Below are 18,148 nucleotides of genomic sequence, written 5' to 3'. Positions count from 1 at the left end.
AGGTGCTATGCTGGACTCTTTTGCGTTCTACTGGCCAGATCACTCGCAATCGAATGTTTAGTCCAATTTTGCATTTTTCAAATCCATCTTTGAGTAGACATATGTTAATGAAGAATTTCGCTTTATGCCAATCCAAAAGTGTTCATGTAGATTTTAAATGCAATAATAAAGGGAAAATGATACTAGAAGTGCCATAACTTTTTTATAGTGCTCATTTTAGTGTCAAAACTTCCCGACGATTCACTTGATTGTCACTTCAATAAAAAATGATCAACTAAGTGTCAACTCCAATTTGAGATGCCGGAATTCTAACGTGGTAATATTTTAACATTTTTTTTCTGAACAACTTGGCTTGCCGGAAATCAGACGTGACAAAGTTCAGTGAAAGGTGATCACTTGAGTGCTAATTTTTGTTAAAAGTGATCATTTATGCTTTGTAACTTTTTAGAAAGTGATTTGTTGATTTCACTTTCTTAAACATGATTAGACCATTATGTGTGCTACACACATTGCGTACAAACTTGGAAACACGTACAAAAACAGTTACTCCATTAACAATGGCTTAGATTAAAATCAAACATCATTGCATTCAAAACAAGGTTGTCTTATATCAATATACTGTCCCCAACAAGTCAAACACCTCCCCTACTAAACGCAGCAGCACCAGAAAAAAACAAGTCCAAAACCTCCCCAACAACGACCTCCTCAACTATATGCAGCAGCAAGAGCTAAAAGCAAGTCAAAACCCTCCCAAACAACAACCTCCCCAACTATATTCAGCAGAACCAACAAAAAACAAGTAAAACACCAAGCCCTAATTTTTTCCCACGAAGTACCGAGCCCTAATATTTTCCCTCCAAGTACCAAGACCTAAATTTTTCCAGCGGCGATTAAGTGAGCGAGTGTGAGAGCATAACGGTGATTGAGTGACTAAATGAGAAAGTGAGCGAGACAGCAATGAGACAAGGAGCGAGCAAGTGCGATCAATGAGAGAGAGAGAGAGACCAATTCAACACAAACTATGACAGGAGGCAGATTTGTCAATTTTTAGAGAGAGCGATCAAATTTGAAGGATACGACATTGTTTTTTCTTCAACAACCACTTCATCGTTCATGTTGGACTTGTTTTTCACATAAAAAAGCCACATATGAGTAAAATTCTATTAAAAATGCCATGTAGGACTTTTAGCTGGAATTTGTTGCTAGAGTCACTCAAGTGATCATTTTTTCTCTAACGTGGCATTTAAGTGATCCGATGATAAATTTTCTCACTAAAGTGAGAGCCACACGAAAGTTATAGCATTTCTAGTGTCGTTTTCCTCAATAATGGGGGGTCAAAGAAAAATCCCTATTATTCCGATTCAAAGTCGAAAGCTTCACTATCTATAATCAATAGCAAATCAATGCTAATTGATTTCCATAAGATGGATCAATGCATCATATTAAGCGTTTGTATCAACTTCATGTCGATGCATGAAATGGCCAAGTCCCCATAAACGTTGTCGGTTCTTTGATTAATTTTAATCGCATCACGTCGATGTGGTATTTGGACAATGAAAGCTCTTCACTAGTAATCGTACTAGTAGAAATCTAAGTTTTACACCCGTTGCATACCTGAAGCATAGGGAGTTGTCAAACATGATAGTATTCATAGTTCAATTGTTGATATTTACGCAATTCATTGTGATACTCTTGGTGATATTCACATAGTACACTACTGATATCAAAGAAGGGAGCTACTGATATCCACGTTATAACCGGCTTCTGATGATATTCAATTCCAGTTGTCTGGTGATATCCAAGTATATTGGAAATAATGGCTCGACCTCACTGTTCACCTATTCATGGTACTTCCAACCTTTACCGAACTCCCTATTCTAAGCTTATTCCCCTTATACTTAGGTACCTCTAGCTTGTAGACACTTATATGCCTAATGCCTTTTTATCCATTCATAGAGAAATCTTAACCATTATACGTTCTTATTAGAATATAATTTGCATAAGAGCTTGTGTATCTTTGACCTATTTACTCAACCATTAAACATGTTCGTAGCCTTTGATTATATTGTCAGCTTCAAAACATCATAAGGGATTTTCCTAACATTCTTGACCCTATTTTGGATGATAAGGAAACTAGCAACACGTTACATGATCTCGAAGAGATCCGCAATGTACCATGCTCGAACTACTTCTATATGGAAAAAGTGTAAAAAAAGTCCTAAACCTTTTGCATTTGTGCCAATTTAGTGCTAAACTTTTTTTTGGTGCCAATTCAGTCCTAAACCTTTTGCATTAATGCCAATTTAGTCATAAACCTTTTTTTATGCCAATTCAATCCTAAACCTTTTGCATTTGTACTAATTCAGTTCCAAACCTTTTGTCTTTATGCCAATTCAGTCATTATGGCCAATTTTGGCCGGATTTTACTGACGTGGATACCGACTGGCCACCTGCGCTGACGTGTGTAACTTTTAATAATATTTCAATATTTTTTGAATTTTTATTTATTTTTTTCTTTTCTTTTTCTTTTTTTTTCCTCCCCTCCCTCCTTCCTCTAGTCGGTTGCTAGATTGGCGACTGGCCAGAGGCCAGCGAGGTCGCCTCACCAGCCACTAGCGAGGCTCGCCCTCGCCAGATGGCCATGAGGGCGGCCTCACTCGGGGCAGGCGATGTCACGCCCCGAACCCCATCGAGCTCGTGGCATCCCTCTTCGGTCGAATTAGTGCAACGTCCCAAGAAACGTTGCCGACCCAAATAAGCACATCAGAGATATAAACCACCAGCCGAAGCCGCAAACACCCGGACAATAATTGACTAGGGGTAAAAGGAAGAATATACATCCATTACTGATTCAAACTTATACAATATCCACCATTTACAATCCACATAATATACATGCACACCGAACTTCTAAACTATACACCACCGATATCAAAAAGATCAATAGCCTGGGTACCCTAACTCCAAAAATGGGACACTTCAAAAGGCCTTCGCTCAACCCCTAAACTAGCCCCTACGCCCCCTGAATGGCGTCCACTCCGAGTCCGACTCCCTAGAATCCGAATCCGAATCCCCCTGAACCAGAACTCCTCTGAGGACTCCGAATCAGCCACAATCTCAATCGGGTTATCCTCATCACGCGACTCTAGCGGAACCTCAATCCGCTCCTCCTCCTCAAACTCCTCTTCTGGCTTTTCCTCTGGCTCATTTTCTGGCTCATCCTCTGGTTCATCCTCGGGTTCTTCTTCCGGTACCTCTTCAGGCTCTTCCTCTCTGGATTCCTCCTCTGGTATTGCACCTAGGTCCACATCCATCGGATCATATCCTGCCTATGATTCCTCCGGCTCCGGATCAGGCTCAGCCACTGAAGGTTCGGGTGCTGTAGGTACAGGCTGATGTCCTGATTGGGCGAGACTAGTATCCAAGCTAGTCATCTCATCGTCGGGAGGAGGCATGGCCGACGGATCCCAATCCCCTACTCCGTCAAAGGGAACATCAAAGCCACGAACGGGGCCAAACTCATCCATCCCGTCCTGAAACATCCAGGCGGTATAGGTGTGGGCCTGCCAAAGGGGTTGCCCTATGTCTACCCAGATTACCGTAGTATGCTTGATCCAGGTCAAATTCTCATCTATCGGGTACTCTACAACATTATAGTCGGTGTGCATCGGAATCCCAAAACGCTGAGGCGGTGGCGGCGGCGGCGGTAGATTCATGGCTCAGGCCGGGGTTCTGAAATGTTTTGGTTGAAACAACCATGAGACACATCTCAGCAAGTAACACCCTAAACCCCACCTAGGCTAATACGTACCTCCATACAAGTCCAAACACAATCACACTCAACCACCACATAACAGGCACACAATTTACACTTACCCGGGCTTTTAATGCGTGCAACCTCCACGTTAACCACAATAACATAATTTCCAACCACATACACATTCCAAATACATTTCACGCCCAATACACAAGTCGAACACGTGGCATTTCATTTCCACATTTCACGCACTCGTTCATGTCTCACCACACTATTTTCATTCAACTTGCCAATAATCCACGTAATAGTACCGCCTCAGGTCCACTGTCAATTCACGGTCCACACATGACCAACTCATTTTCATTCGACTTGCCAGTGACCCGCATAATAGTACCGCCCCAGGTCCACTATCAATTCACGGTCCACACATGACCATCTTATTTTCACAACACTTCTTAGCCCGCGTAATAGTACCGCCTCAAGCTATGTCTCTTGCCCGCGTAATAGTACCGCCTCAGGCTTAACATCCACCACCTACAGCACAACCCACGTTGAAATACATACCTCAGGTTGGCCGTCTTCCGGTAATACCGGGCATCGTCCCGCGTTATGGTACCGCCTCAGGACGGTACAATTCCCCGCGTTATGGTACCGCCTCAGGGATTTTCGTGACTGCACGCACAACATTTTACACATTTCTCATGTTCATTTAACACATAAACATGGCCAATTTCCAGCCAATTCAATTCAGCCCATGCGTGCATATAACGGTTCACATTTCAATCAATTAATTCACAAACCAACGAGCATACAAGGCTGCCAATGGACCCGCAATCACAGCCACAATCACGGGCACAAATTCAACATTTTCATGTGTATTTCAAGCCATAATAAGCACCACAACTAGCCAATTCAATTTAGTTCGCACGTGCACCAACAACTCGAATTTTTGCATTTTAAGCCAAAATTCACCATTCATGGGCGTCGTACTCCTACCGACAACCCCCAAACCAACATGCACTATATTTTAATCGCCGAAATGTACTAATTCGACCACAGCATGAACAGTAACTCGGCCACCACAGAAAATCACCATAACGGCACATTTAGGCCCGTTTTTCGCGCCATAAGCCACAATAATCACTCGGAATCATTCCGATTACCTAACCAATCAATTCTAACCTCAAATCCACCTCAAAAATCATCACAATTTCTCCCAAAACACTTAGCCAAATCAGTCCAACCATTGTCCCACGATTAACCCCTAAAACTCGCTAAAACGGCCCCAAACTAACCCGAAAATACCCGTTATCCTAGGCGAGGGTTAGGATATCACTTACTAGATATCACTTACTTGTGATTCCTACGCGAAATTGAGGCCTCAACGGTGGCTGGACAGAGGGAAAACAGCAGCGGCAGCGGTGTCTCACGAAAAGGGATACCGGCGACTCACCGGCGTCCACGAGCGGCAGCGATTGGCTGCTGATTTTCCCGCGGCTGAACAGGGGCTGAAATGGGGCTGGTGGTGTTTCGGTGCGGCAAAAACAGGAGAGAGAGAGGGGAACAGTGGTGGTGGTGACGGTGAGCGGCCACGGCGGCGGCGGTGGCTCCGGCTCGGCGGTGGAAGCGGCGGCGATGGGTGTGGCCGGCTAGCCACTTCACGGTGGAAGGGGGAGGAAGCTCACGGCCAAGAGGATAGGGAGAGTGAAAGAGAGATTGGCGTGAGTGAGAGAGAAAATGAGAGAAGAGAGAGAGAAATGGGATTAAATAATCTAAGGGCAATAATTGGTGTCTCACACCTTGCCAAATGACCATCCTACCCCTCTCTCTAATTTCCAATCAACAGCCAAGATTCGATCTTATCCTAAAATCGACGGTCTAGATTAATCCTTATCAAAAATATCCAGGGGCAAAATTGGAATTTAACAAAATTTTCAAGGGCAAAATTGTCCAAAAATTTCTATTTCTAAAGTAGGTGTGAAATGACCAAAATGCCCCTCTTCTATTATACTTGGCCTTAACAAATCCCAGGGGTAAAACGGTCATTTTCCATTTCTCGTTAGAATTCGAATTTTATGAAGAATCCAGACAAATCTAAGGCTAACTAATCCAATAACAACGTCGTCCAACTATCTTGTCGTGACATTCATAATTTCCAAGGCCCAATCTTGGTCGTTAATTAATGACCAAATTTAATTAACGTAACTTGAGCATATCTCGAACTAACGGGTGGTTTTTGGGGAAATTTGCACATTTGACCCGTGGCCAATACTAAATCAAGCCACGTTTAAGTTCACTCGGGTCGTGACGACCTCAGTTGTCACGTAATCGCGAGGATCGATCGCTAGTTCCGACGGGCACGATCGTTTGGTATAGGTTTAGGATCATTCGTCAATTCATCTCGTGGTCAAGCGGAATCACCCGCGATCCACTAATATGACAGCGGCGAATTGATCCCTAACTATCCTTGGATCGGCCTACATTGGCTCAAAATATCACCTCGACAATTTTTATGGTCGAAAGTCGGTTCACGATCAAGTTTCTTTGGTCGCGCGAATTTAAATCCCTAATTAGCCATTCCTTAATGGTTAGTATCCTAGGAGTGATCAGTTTCGGGCGAGATCTATCTACAAGCACGTTCATAAAATCATCAATTTCATAAATCCCAAGTGGGTCGGATTTCAGAATGTCACAACTCTTCCCCCTTTATAAAAATTTCGCCCTCAAAATTTACAATTCAACCTACTACTCAAACAAGTGGGGGTATTGACGTTGTATTAGCTCTTCACTTTCCCAAGTAGCGCATTCTATCCCGTGATGTTCCCAAACAACTTTGACCATCGGGATCGTCTTGTTCCTTAGAACTTGTTCTTTCCAATCTTCGATCCTTATTGGCCTTTCGACATACGACACCCTGTCGTCAACTTCTATCTCTTCATAGTTTAACACATGAGTTGGGTCCGGTTCATATTTTCTCAGCATCGACACGTGGAATACGTTATGCACTTGCGTCAAATTGGGCGGTAATGCAAGGCAATAAGCTAAGTCTCCAATCCTTTCCAAAACCTCAAAGGGTCCCACATATCTCGGACTCAACTTCCCTTTCTTGCCAAATCGGGATAATCCTTTCATTGGCGATACCTTGAGGAATACGTGATCCCCTACTTGAAATTCCAAAGGTCTTCGCCTTCTGTCTGCATAACTCTTTTGACAGCTTTGCGCTGTTTTCAATCTTTCACGAATGATCTTAACCGCCTCAACTGACTGTTGAACTAATTCTGGCCCGGTTACACTCCTTTCTCCAACTTCGTCCCAACACACGGGCGTTCTACAAGCTCTGCCATATAGCGCTTCAAATGGCGCCATTCCGATGCTCTGCTGAAAACTATTATTATATGCAAATTCTGCTAAGGGCAATTGCTCTTCCCACTTGCCCTGAAAATCCAACACACATGCCCGAAGCATATCCTCTAAAGTCTGAATCGTCCTCTCGGACTGGCCATCCGTTTGTGGATGGTAAGATGTACTAAACTGCAGCTTTGATCCTAATGCCGTCTGCAGACTTTTCCAAAAATTGGCAGTAAACCTAGGATCACGATCTGAGGTAATCGTCACTGGCACCCCATGCAAACGAACTATTTGTTGTACATACAACTCAGCATACCGATCCAATGCGAAGTCCTTTTGCACGGTCAAAAAGTGTGCTGACTTTATCAATCTATCGACAATCACCCAAATGGAGTCATGGCCTCTTTGGCTCCTTGGTAATCCCATCACAACATCCATAGTAATATGTTCTCATTTCCACTCTGGGATTTCCAAAGGTCGCAACAACCCTCCGGGTTTACAATGTTGCGCTTTCACTTGCTGGCACGTCAGGCACTTGGCTACATGCTTAGCTATATCTACCTTCATACCATTCCACCAATAGTATTGTCTTAGATTCTGATACATTTTCGTACTACCGGGATGGATACTATAACTACTACGATGTGCTTCCGACAAGATTTCTTCCTTAAGTTCCGCATCGTCAGGCATGCACAATCGTCCACGGAACTTCAATATCCCGTCTTCGGATATCTGAAAATCCGGCTTTCTCTTGGTAGCATCCATTTCCAGAATCCTTTGAATTTCTTGGTCCGTAGACTGTAAAGCCCTAATCTTAGCCTGGATTTCTGGTTCGATTCTTAAAGTGGCAAACAAACTCGAGACTTGACTTACTTCGAATCTAAACTCCGAGTCTCGCACTCCTTCCAATAAAGTCCATTCCTTGACCATCAAATGTGCGATGCTTGACTTCCGACTCAATGCATCGGCTACCCGGTTTGCCTTTTCGGGGTGATATAAAATATCACAATCGTAATCCTTCAGCAATTCCATCCAACGACGCTGCCTCATATTTAATTCCTTTTGAGAAAATAAATATTTCAAACTCTGATGGTCTGTATATATCTGGAATTTCTCTCCGCACAAATAATGTCGCCAAATCTTAAGGGCGAATATGATCGCGGCTAGTTCCAAATCATGCGTCGGATAATTCAGCTCATGCAGCCTCAACTGCCTTGATGCATAGGCTACTACTCGCCCATGTTGCATCAGCACACATCCTAATCCTTTCAACGACACATCACTATAGATTTCAAAACCTCCAGATCCTGACGGAATAGTCAATACTGGTGCCGTCGTTAATCTATGCTTTAATTCATGGAAACTCCTTTCACACTTGTCAGTCCACTCAAACTTTGTTTCTTTCTTTAACAGACGTGTCAACGGCATTGCTATAGCCGAAAATCGTTCCACAAAACGTCTATAGTATCCTGCCAAACCCAAGAAGCTTCGAACCTCAGTTACCATCGTCGGCCTTGGCCACTTTATCACGGCTTCAATCTTTGCCAGATCTACTGAGATTCCATCCCCCAAGATCACATGCCCAAGAAATGTTACTCGACTGAGCCAGAACTCGCACTTACTAAACTTAGCGTACAGTACGTGTTCCCTTAAAGTCTGTAAAACTTTACTCAAATGGAACTCGTGCTCTTCCAAGCTCTTCGAGTACACCAATATATCATCTATAAAGACTATAACAAACTGATCCAAGAACTCCTTAAACACTCGATTCATTAAGTCCATAAAGGCAGCAGGGGCGTTTGTCAATCCGAACGGCATCACCATAAATTCATAGTGTCCATATTTCGTCCTGAATGCCGTTTTCGGTATATCCTCTTTCCTAATCCTCAATTTATGATATCTCGTTCTCAAATCAATTTTAGAAAACACCGAAACCCCTTGTAACTGATCAAACAAATCATCAATCCTTGGCAGGGGATATTTATTTTTTATCGTTGTCGCGACCTACCTCTCGAGGGCCGAACTCGATGGGGCGGGTTTAGAGGTAAGTGTTCATGAAACAGTTCATACGGTACATCATAAAAGATGGTTCATCCGTACAGTCCATTATTCATGAACGTGAATCTTCCCCAATTCAAACCTCGCGTGACAGCGGATCAATTTTATCTTTTTTAGGAGTTGCCACTAGCCTAGGTCGGAGGTCGGCTAGAATACCTAACCAATACGTGGGAATTTCGTATTGGTTTCTACGAAAACCAGAGGTCAAAGGTTCGAGGACTAGCTTACGTTAATATTTCTATTAACGCCCTTTCGGTACCGCTAAACTTAACATGGTTGTTATCTAAGTTGTCATGCATTTGTTCTTTACCATTTTCATGTCAAAGTTTTAGTCCACAATGTGATCATGCATCTTGTTTTTTTTTGTGTTTTCATTTAAGATTCTAAACTAATCCTATCTTAGTCTAGAAAAAAAAAGAAACAAACAATCGATTGTATTGAAAAACATTTCGTAAAGGAAACACTCAAAGTATTGAAAAGACGAGCTAATTCTAAGTGCGAGAAAGTAAAACCCACAACTCGTCGGGTGTTTATTACAACATAAATTGAAAACCCGAGACATGATCGGGGATGAATGAATTGAATACAAATTGAAACCGGATCGGACATCGGTCTATCGCCACCATCAAGTGAATAGAAATTGAAACCAGATTGGACATCGGTCTATCACCTTGGTCTTTTACAATTTTGGATTATCCCCCCATGGACCACCTCTTGGGTGTCGGCGTTTACATTCGCAACATACATTCACGACAAACAACATACAAAGGAATAACCAAAGAAAAGCAATGGTGCAAACAATTCATTAGTCAAGCACGGGCCTCGGGATCGGCCTTTGTTTTTCATGCATTTCGATTCACCACCCACTTAATCATCTAACATTATTTGATCAATGGTTAACGATAATGGGCTACCATTTGCATTCACAAAACGGCAACTCATATCAATTAACCCCTAAAGTCAGGTTCTAAATGACAATAATGGGCTACCCGCCGAACATGCACCGGGCCTAACATTCATCTAACAAACACATGCATAGCAATGAAATAAGCATGCATTCAGGCCCATGGGCCTTATTTCTCAACCAATCAAGCAATGAGAAGTGGGCTTCATAAGGAGATCATTTATTCAGCTATTATCTAATTCGGATTGCTTCTGTTCAGATGTGATTAACTAACCTAATGATGTCCAAATGAAGTGATTCATGTGTCATTAGAAAGCTTATGTCATGAGGACCAAAAGTTAAGAAGACCATTTTTTTCTAAATCCCCACCGATTTTCACAAAATAGACAATTTCACTCTCGGTGACAGACTGGACCCGGTTCTGTTAGGGGTTTCAAAATAATGGCGGGAAAAATAACAAACCTTATGTCGATCCAAATCACTGATTATGGCCAAAATTGGGGGTTTTTTTGTTTGGCTTGGAATTAAAAAATTGGTTCCAAAATTGAATATAAGATGACCTCTAGATCAAATGTTGTGAAGAAAACTAACCTAAAAAATGACTAGAAATGAAGTAATTTCATTTTTGGCCAATTTGAACCAAATCCCGCAAATTGGGAAAAAGTTGATTCTAAATTGATTTTTGTAAAATTTTAAATGCCAAAGGCAAATTGAATGTAAAATAAGATGATTTTTGGATTTTTGTATATTTCAATTTTTTTGGTCAAAGGTTTGACCAAAAGTCAAACCCTAGTTGACTTTTCACTAGGAGCTTGATTTTATGATCAAATCTTTGAATATTTCTGGAATTTCCACTTCTAAAGTGAAATTAAACTTGAAAGGAATCATTTTATGCGAAAAGCCCCAATTTGACCGGGGGTTGACTTTTGGTCAAAGGGTTGACCAAAAAGTCAAAGCAAAAGTCAACCGTTTGACTTTTCGAGTTTTTGCATGAAATGAATAGAAAATTGTTTACAGAAACAAGGCCAACAAACAGAATTAAAAAAACGACACTTTTTGTTTAAGAAACGGGTTCCGTCGCGATCGGAAACCATAATCTCGAATTTTCTACTTTTAATGATGCGTCGGCTAAAAATTAGGTGTCAACAGCTGCCCCTCTTTGAGTGGGAGTTCGAAGAGGTTCCGCTCAAAGACCAATTGGCACCTGCAAATTTTTAGTCGACTCCACTTGGGATATGAAAGAAAATAGAGACAAAGACATTTGATCAGAGTCTTACCTGAAGCACTTACCATTGGATTGTTAGGTCATTCACGTGTTCTTCCCTCTCTCACGGGGTGGAATGAAGGGAGAAAAAAAAAAGAAAGAGTTTTGCAAGAAATCTATGGTTTAAGGATAACCAAGAACCTAAAGGGTAAAGTTTAAGGATGACCTAGAACCTAAGACAAGGTTTAAAAACCAAAGGGATGGTATGAAAACCGAAAGCGATGCATGGTTTAGGATAACCAAAAACCAAAAATGAAGGATATGGTTTAGGCTGACCAAAAACAGAAAATGGGGGGTATGGTTTAGGCCGACTAAAAATCGAAAATGGAGGTTATGGTTTAGGCTGACCAAAAACCAAAAAGGGGGGGGTATGGTTTAGGCTGACCAAAAATCGAAAATGGGGGTTATGGTTTTGGCTGACCAAAAACTGAAAATGGAAGATATGGTTTAGGCTGACCAAAAATCGAAAATAGGGGTTATGGTTTAGGCTGACCAAAAACCGAAAATGGAGGGTATGGTTTAGGCTGACCAAAAACCGAAAATGAGGGTTATGGTTTAGGCTGACCAAAAATCAAAAATGAGGAATATGGTTTAGGATGACCAAAAATCGAAAATGGGGGATATGGTTTAGGCTAACCAAAAACCGAAAATGGGGGGTATGGTTTAGGCTGACCAAAAACCGAAAATGGGGGTTATGGTTTAGGTTGACCAAAAATCGAAAAGAAGGGATATAGTTTAGGTTGACCAAAAACCGATTCACTGGGGAAAGATATTTTGAAAGAAGTTCCGAGATTGTTTAATGACACATCAAACAGAATTGTTTACATTTTGGTAAAGGACACTGATTTTCTTAAGAGGAAATTTTAACAAAATGATCTTTGAATAACCATCTAAATAGGTCAGATAAAAAATGCCAAATTGAAAATAACCTAATCAAAAAGGTCTTTCGCACTGGCTCTCATAAAGGCTTTGATTCCCATCCATTGATGTGGGAAAGCTATTCAATTCTCACTGGTGATGCCTCACGAACCTATGTCAAAGGTTTTCGGAAACGTTCACATTGAATACAAATTGATTAATCAAAAAGGTCTTTCAAAAGGACTGTAATATATGCTTGGTCATGGGCTTACACAAAGGGTATTTACTTTGAGGCCAAGAAAAGAAATATACCATCAACATCTTCAACGGATTTATAAGTCAAGAGCCTTGAAGATAAGACAAGATAGGATTACTTCCACTCCTTTTAGCGGTAGCTTCTTTGTGAAATCTTTACGTCAACTCAAACCATCCCAATCGGAAGAGACTTCGGAGAGGGTTGTAATGTCGATTCGGGTTAGGCTCAAAAGGCTTAAAAAATTTTGTAGAAGGGGTTTGAAAGAGAAATGATGATTATCTTGGCATCATTACCAAATCATCCAAATTTGATATCATTTGACTCTTGAAAACCAAATTGTCTCGAGAGTCCATTTTTCTTGCAACATAAGAGCTTTGCTCTTTCTAAGTATCTTTTGCAATGGGAATTTCGTTTTCATCATTAACATGTTGCTTTTTGCTTTTTCTTTTGCTTTTGATACATTTTCTTTTTCATGGGCATCGGCCTTGCTTTTACCAGGCACACTGCTTTTTCATGCCCCATAATATTTATCTTTTGAGCTCTTTGAACTCTCGAGACACTCTATACATATTCACCAATATTTCCAAATTTTCTTGGTAAATCATATGCATTGCCCCAATGTAGGGAGATAATCAACATTTTGGGCTTTGAAATGAATATGCTTAAGGCTCAATTTGGCTAAGCAAGGGATAACTGTGTTTGGGTAGAGAAAAAGAATGCTCTTCTTCACTTTGGGATGTTTCGAGCTTCCATAAAGATCCACCTGAAATTACCATAAGAAGGTTGATGCAAGTGAAAGCAATAAAATCTTTCTTGATCTTTTTGCTCTAAAAATGATCAACCAAAACCTCCTAGCTTGCCCCAATGTGGGGTGGTTCTTGATAGGGGTATTTTGAAAATTCTCCCTATTTGGCTCAAAGTGGCTAGCAAAGGATAAAATGAGTGTTTAGGATAGAGAAATGAAATGCCTTTTATCACTTCAATCCATGTATTCAATGTGAATGAACCCTACGTCCTAGGACATGGTTTTTTTTTTTTTCGCTCAATTCTCTCAAAATGTGTATAGGGACGTGTTTGATCAAAGGTTTGCCTTTTATCATCCTTGGCATTTCCATTCGGCATTTTTGAGAAATCCCTTTTTTGTTTTTTCAAAGGATCATTTGGTTAAATCACCCGTCTGTGGGGAATTCTGATGCATGATGTGTTTACCAATGCGTGAATGAACAATTTGAAGAATGTCATTTGAGATCTCTTGAAAAAAATGATTTCAAATTTCTCTTACGATTATTTGAAATTTGAACTTGGAATATCCTTTTAGTTCAAAACAATGTGTCTAAGATTCCGCATCTAGGACTTGATAAAGCATTTGAAGACAATGGTTTCAAATTTACCTTAATCATGAAACCAAAATTTTTTATCCAAGAGGTTTTGGAATGGAATGGTTTTGAAAGCTCATTTTTTAGAATTATTCGAAATATTTTTTCTTGAAAGATCTTTGAGGAAAAGGATACTTGTTCTATGTTGGACAATTGATCCTACAGGAATACAAAAGAAATCATGTCAATGAATATCCTCTGAAAGATGACAATTGGGAACAATACAACTTTACCCTTGTATTTTCCTTCCATTGATCGATGTCTTCCTATCAAGAGAAAGGAAACTGAGTCAATAAATGATATCAGAAGAGGTAAATTGGAACCGATACAGCTTTACCCTTCATTTGAGTCCATGTAAACGACTCTTTGAGCTTTCTTGATTGTTGACAACTTAGTTGATTGTACTAAAGCCATTTGCCCCAGTTGGACACTTTTGCGTTCAAAGAATCTAGTATGTTCAATGCTCTTCCTTATTTGATTTCCATTGTCTATTGTTTGAATCTTTTCTTTTATTCACCTTCATGTAAAGAAAAGATATGTCAATTTGGATTCTAAATAAATTTGAGCTTAAAAAATGAAATGCTCCCTTTGATGATGACATTATCCTTTTGTCACGTCCATATTAGTCAACCGTCTTGACGCCTTATCTGCAAGATAAACGGATGAACAAGTCAAATCAGATACGATATATTCTCATTGGAACGAGTACTTTTACCTTTTTGAGACACTGCTCTTTGATATCATTTTGATTAGGTAAATAGAAGCCAAATTTATGCATGATTGTTTGGAAATCATTTTTGAAAACAATTCCAAAAGTCATTTGAAAATCTAACCCTTAAATCCTTTGGTCCGTTTTGATTTAAAAATTTAATCTTCAAAATTTGTTGGGGGATCAACCACACATTCATGATATGCCCCAAAAATTGGTTTTGAAACCATGCCAGAAAATGTTTTAAGAACTTAGTCCTCATATCCTTGGACATCCTTGTTCCACAAATCTTTGAAACTAGGAAGCGTGCGGAAGTCCAATCCTCAAAGCATCATCATAGGACTAGTTTGGTGTACTTCCACACGTCCTTAATAAAACGTGCATATGCCTTCTTTTTGAAATTCAAATGATGAGGCCGTATTACAATATATGCTACCTTGGACCAACGGCTCAAGATCCAAGTGTCCATTACAAATCAAAGATTGAATTGAAAGAATCAATTGAACTAACAAATTGATCCCACGCAGGGGCAAACAAATGAAGCGATAACGAATGCAACAGACTTAGAAGAAGGGTAAGAAGCATCCCTATTCAGCAAGGTTGATAGGTGCTTTGGATGATTTAGCTTTATCATGGGCTAAGATACGCCAATAAAGTCTTCATTAAAGAGATCTGCCATAAAGTCGAAGGAAATCTCTTCTTCTTGTAACATCATGGGAGGTCTGGAAAATGTCTCTTTCAAAGATGGAGATAACAGCCTCTGTCGACTGTTTGTCTTTTTATTTTGGTATTTGCGATCACCTTGGTTCTCATGGCTTCCATGGTAACCTCAACCTTTCTTGTTCTTCTTCATAACAGCTTCAATTGGTTTCAAGATGCCTTGGGAATGCTTCCCCAAGCCTTTTCCGAGAGTGTAGCCGTTTTCAAGCAAAACTTTACTTGACATGATGGCGGGCTTTGACATTTGAGGAATTTGCATAATCGCTCCAACAGGCACATGTGCAATGGAGACCAACTCGAAGGAGTGGTAATTTGATTATTCCTTGATTTCGGGCTCAACATATGGAATGGCGGTATCATGGAACACCTTGAAATCCGTCTCAGCATGTATGGTTATGAGCTTGCCATTTACCACGAATCTCACTTTTTGGTGAAGGCTTGAGGGCACAGCTCCGGCATTATGAATCCACGGTCTACCAAGGAGCAAACTAAAGTTGCTTGGTATATTTAGTACTTGGAAAGTGAGCGAGAAAAGAACAGGTCTAATCATGAGTTCCAACTCAATTTCGCCTATAGTTTCTTTCTTCATTCCATCGAACGCTCGCACAGGTGTTTTGGCGGCTCGAATTCTATCTTCATTTACTCCCAATCGTCATAATGTAGCCAATGGACATATGTTTAGGGCCGAGCCATTATCAATGAGAACTCGCGACAAAATCGTGTCACGATGTTTTACGGATATGTACAACGCCTTAGAATGGGAACGCCCTTCAGGGGGGAAGTCCTCATCAGAAAAAGATATTTGATCTTTCAAAAGGATTGCCCCAATAAATTCTTTGAGTTGAGCATCATCAATAGAGTCAGGCACATGTACTTTATTTAACACCTTGAACAAGGCATTCTTGTGTTTCTCGGATGACTTGAATAAATCTAACAAGGAGATTTGAGCGGGCATCTTCCTCAATCGGTTCACCACGTTGAATTCACTAGTCTTCACCACGAAAAAATTTTGTTGTGTTACATTCTCTATTCAAAAGCGGGAGTGAGAAATGAGAGAAGGAAGACTGCAACTTGAGAAATAAGAAAGTAATAGGGTTTGAGTTTCTAAAACAGGTTCTAGACCACCAGTTGCTAGGTGAGTGGGCGGGTTTAGCACCCAAAATCGGAAATCTACCTGGAAAGTACTGGTTCCAAAATTTGGAGCCGAAGACCAATGAAACTAGAGCAGAACTAGCTGGCTAGGGCCGATTTGGTCCGGTTCCCCGGTAGACTGATTTGGTAGACCCTAAATCAGTGTTTACCCCTATTTGTCACATGTGCATGGATCATCAAAGGTTACCATCAACTTGTAGTTGTGCATGCTTGTCGCTAGTTGCCACGTGGCACGTGGCACGTGGAACTATACTACGAAGTCGTAAAATCAACAATGTGCCACTAGTTAAGTAGTACACACCAACCTAATTCTTATTCGCTTGGTTATAACTCAATCTAGCTTGGCTTCACAATTTCCTTTTTTGGTCGGTACACGTTGAAGGTCACCGTCCAAACTGATATCGGCAGTGACGTCAAATTAGAAAATAAATTAGTCGTATCATAATACCACATATACTCAATTCAAGTTCTTTAAACCTAGAGCCCCGAAATAATTAATGGTTGCACTTGTTTGTTTCTCAACCCCATGTGGAGTTCTATTATAATCCACCGCGCTGATGTTGGAATTGAAGAAATGCGTCTTGCCAACTTCGGAATAGAAAAACCTAAAATTGTCCATTTATAATATTGTCTGTGCAACATGTGTAGGTGTTGTAGGGTTTTCATGTGTCATGTGATGCGTTTACTCGTAAAATGAAAATATTAGTTATATAATAGTCTGGTATTCACTAACACATTTTCAAACGTGCTAGTTGTTGAAGCAAACGCAGAAAAAACAAATACAGAACACAAGGATTTACGTGGTTCGATCACAAGGTGATTTACGTTCACGGGCGAGGCAAAACAAGATTCCACTATAATAAAAAAGAGTACAGTTTTCATAAGTCGGAAAACGACTTAACAAAACCTCATGGCTCACTGATCTCTCCCAAAACGAAAATCTCTCTTAATTAATGAAAAAACCTAGCCGCAGTATAAATTGAGCCTATCAGCCCAACCCTCCGCGTCACGAACTAAATCTCAATTTTTTCTCCACTTTTGGGTCGCACAAAAAATATGTCGGGTCAGGTGATGAATCGGACCGAGTACATAAAATTCAAGACATATTTAATACTAGTGAATACTAGTGCAGAATTTCCGTTGCATAATTACCACATTGATGTGACATTGATAAAAAATTTCGCTTGCGTGCCGACTACATTAGTCGGGAGTTTGTCCATTGCATGCATTGACATGAAGCTAGCACAAATTCGTCTTCTGGTGAACAATCAGTATTGATCCACTATTGATTGAAGCTATTGAAGCTTTCGACTTGAACTGGAATAATAAGGATTTTTCTCAAATCACAATGATTGGAAAAAGAATCTACGTGGACAATTTTAGATTGGCAAGATACGTGACAATTTCATACACAAGAAATCGGTAAGTTCAAGCATAAAGCGAAGTTCTTCATGAACATTTATATACTCAAAGATGGACTCGCACGATGCAAAATTGGACTAAAACATTCGATTAGAGAGTAATACGGCCAGTAGAAAGCAAGAGGTCCAGCGTAGCAGCTCACTTTATTATTCAATGGATGCTGTCTCATATGCCTTGTCCGATTTATTCAACCTCAGTGATTGGACAGCGCAAGTGGGGCCCTATCAAAATCTTGATTAACCTAAACGAAAAATCCAAATACGGAGTGACGTGATCGCTGACGACGACAATAGTCCGAAACCACTATAAATTGAGACGCTCCCA

This window comes from Syzygium oleosum, unplaced genomic scaffold (genome assembly GCF_021117445.2).
Source record: "Syzygium oleosum isolate NSW1041296 unplaced genomic scaffold, Sole_v2.1 Sole_v2.01, whole genome shotgun sequence".
NCBI lineage: Eukaryota > Viridiplantae > Streptophyta > Magnoliopsida > Myrtales > Myrtaceae > Syzygium > Syzygium oleosum.
The sequence above is the reverse complement of the archived record's forward strand: the minus strand, read 5'-3'. Positions refer to the sequence as shown.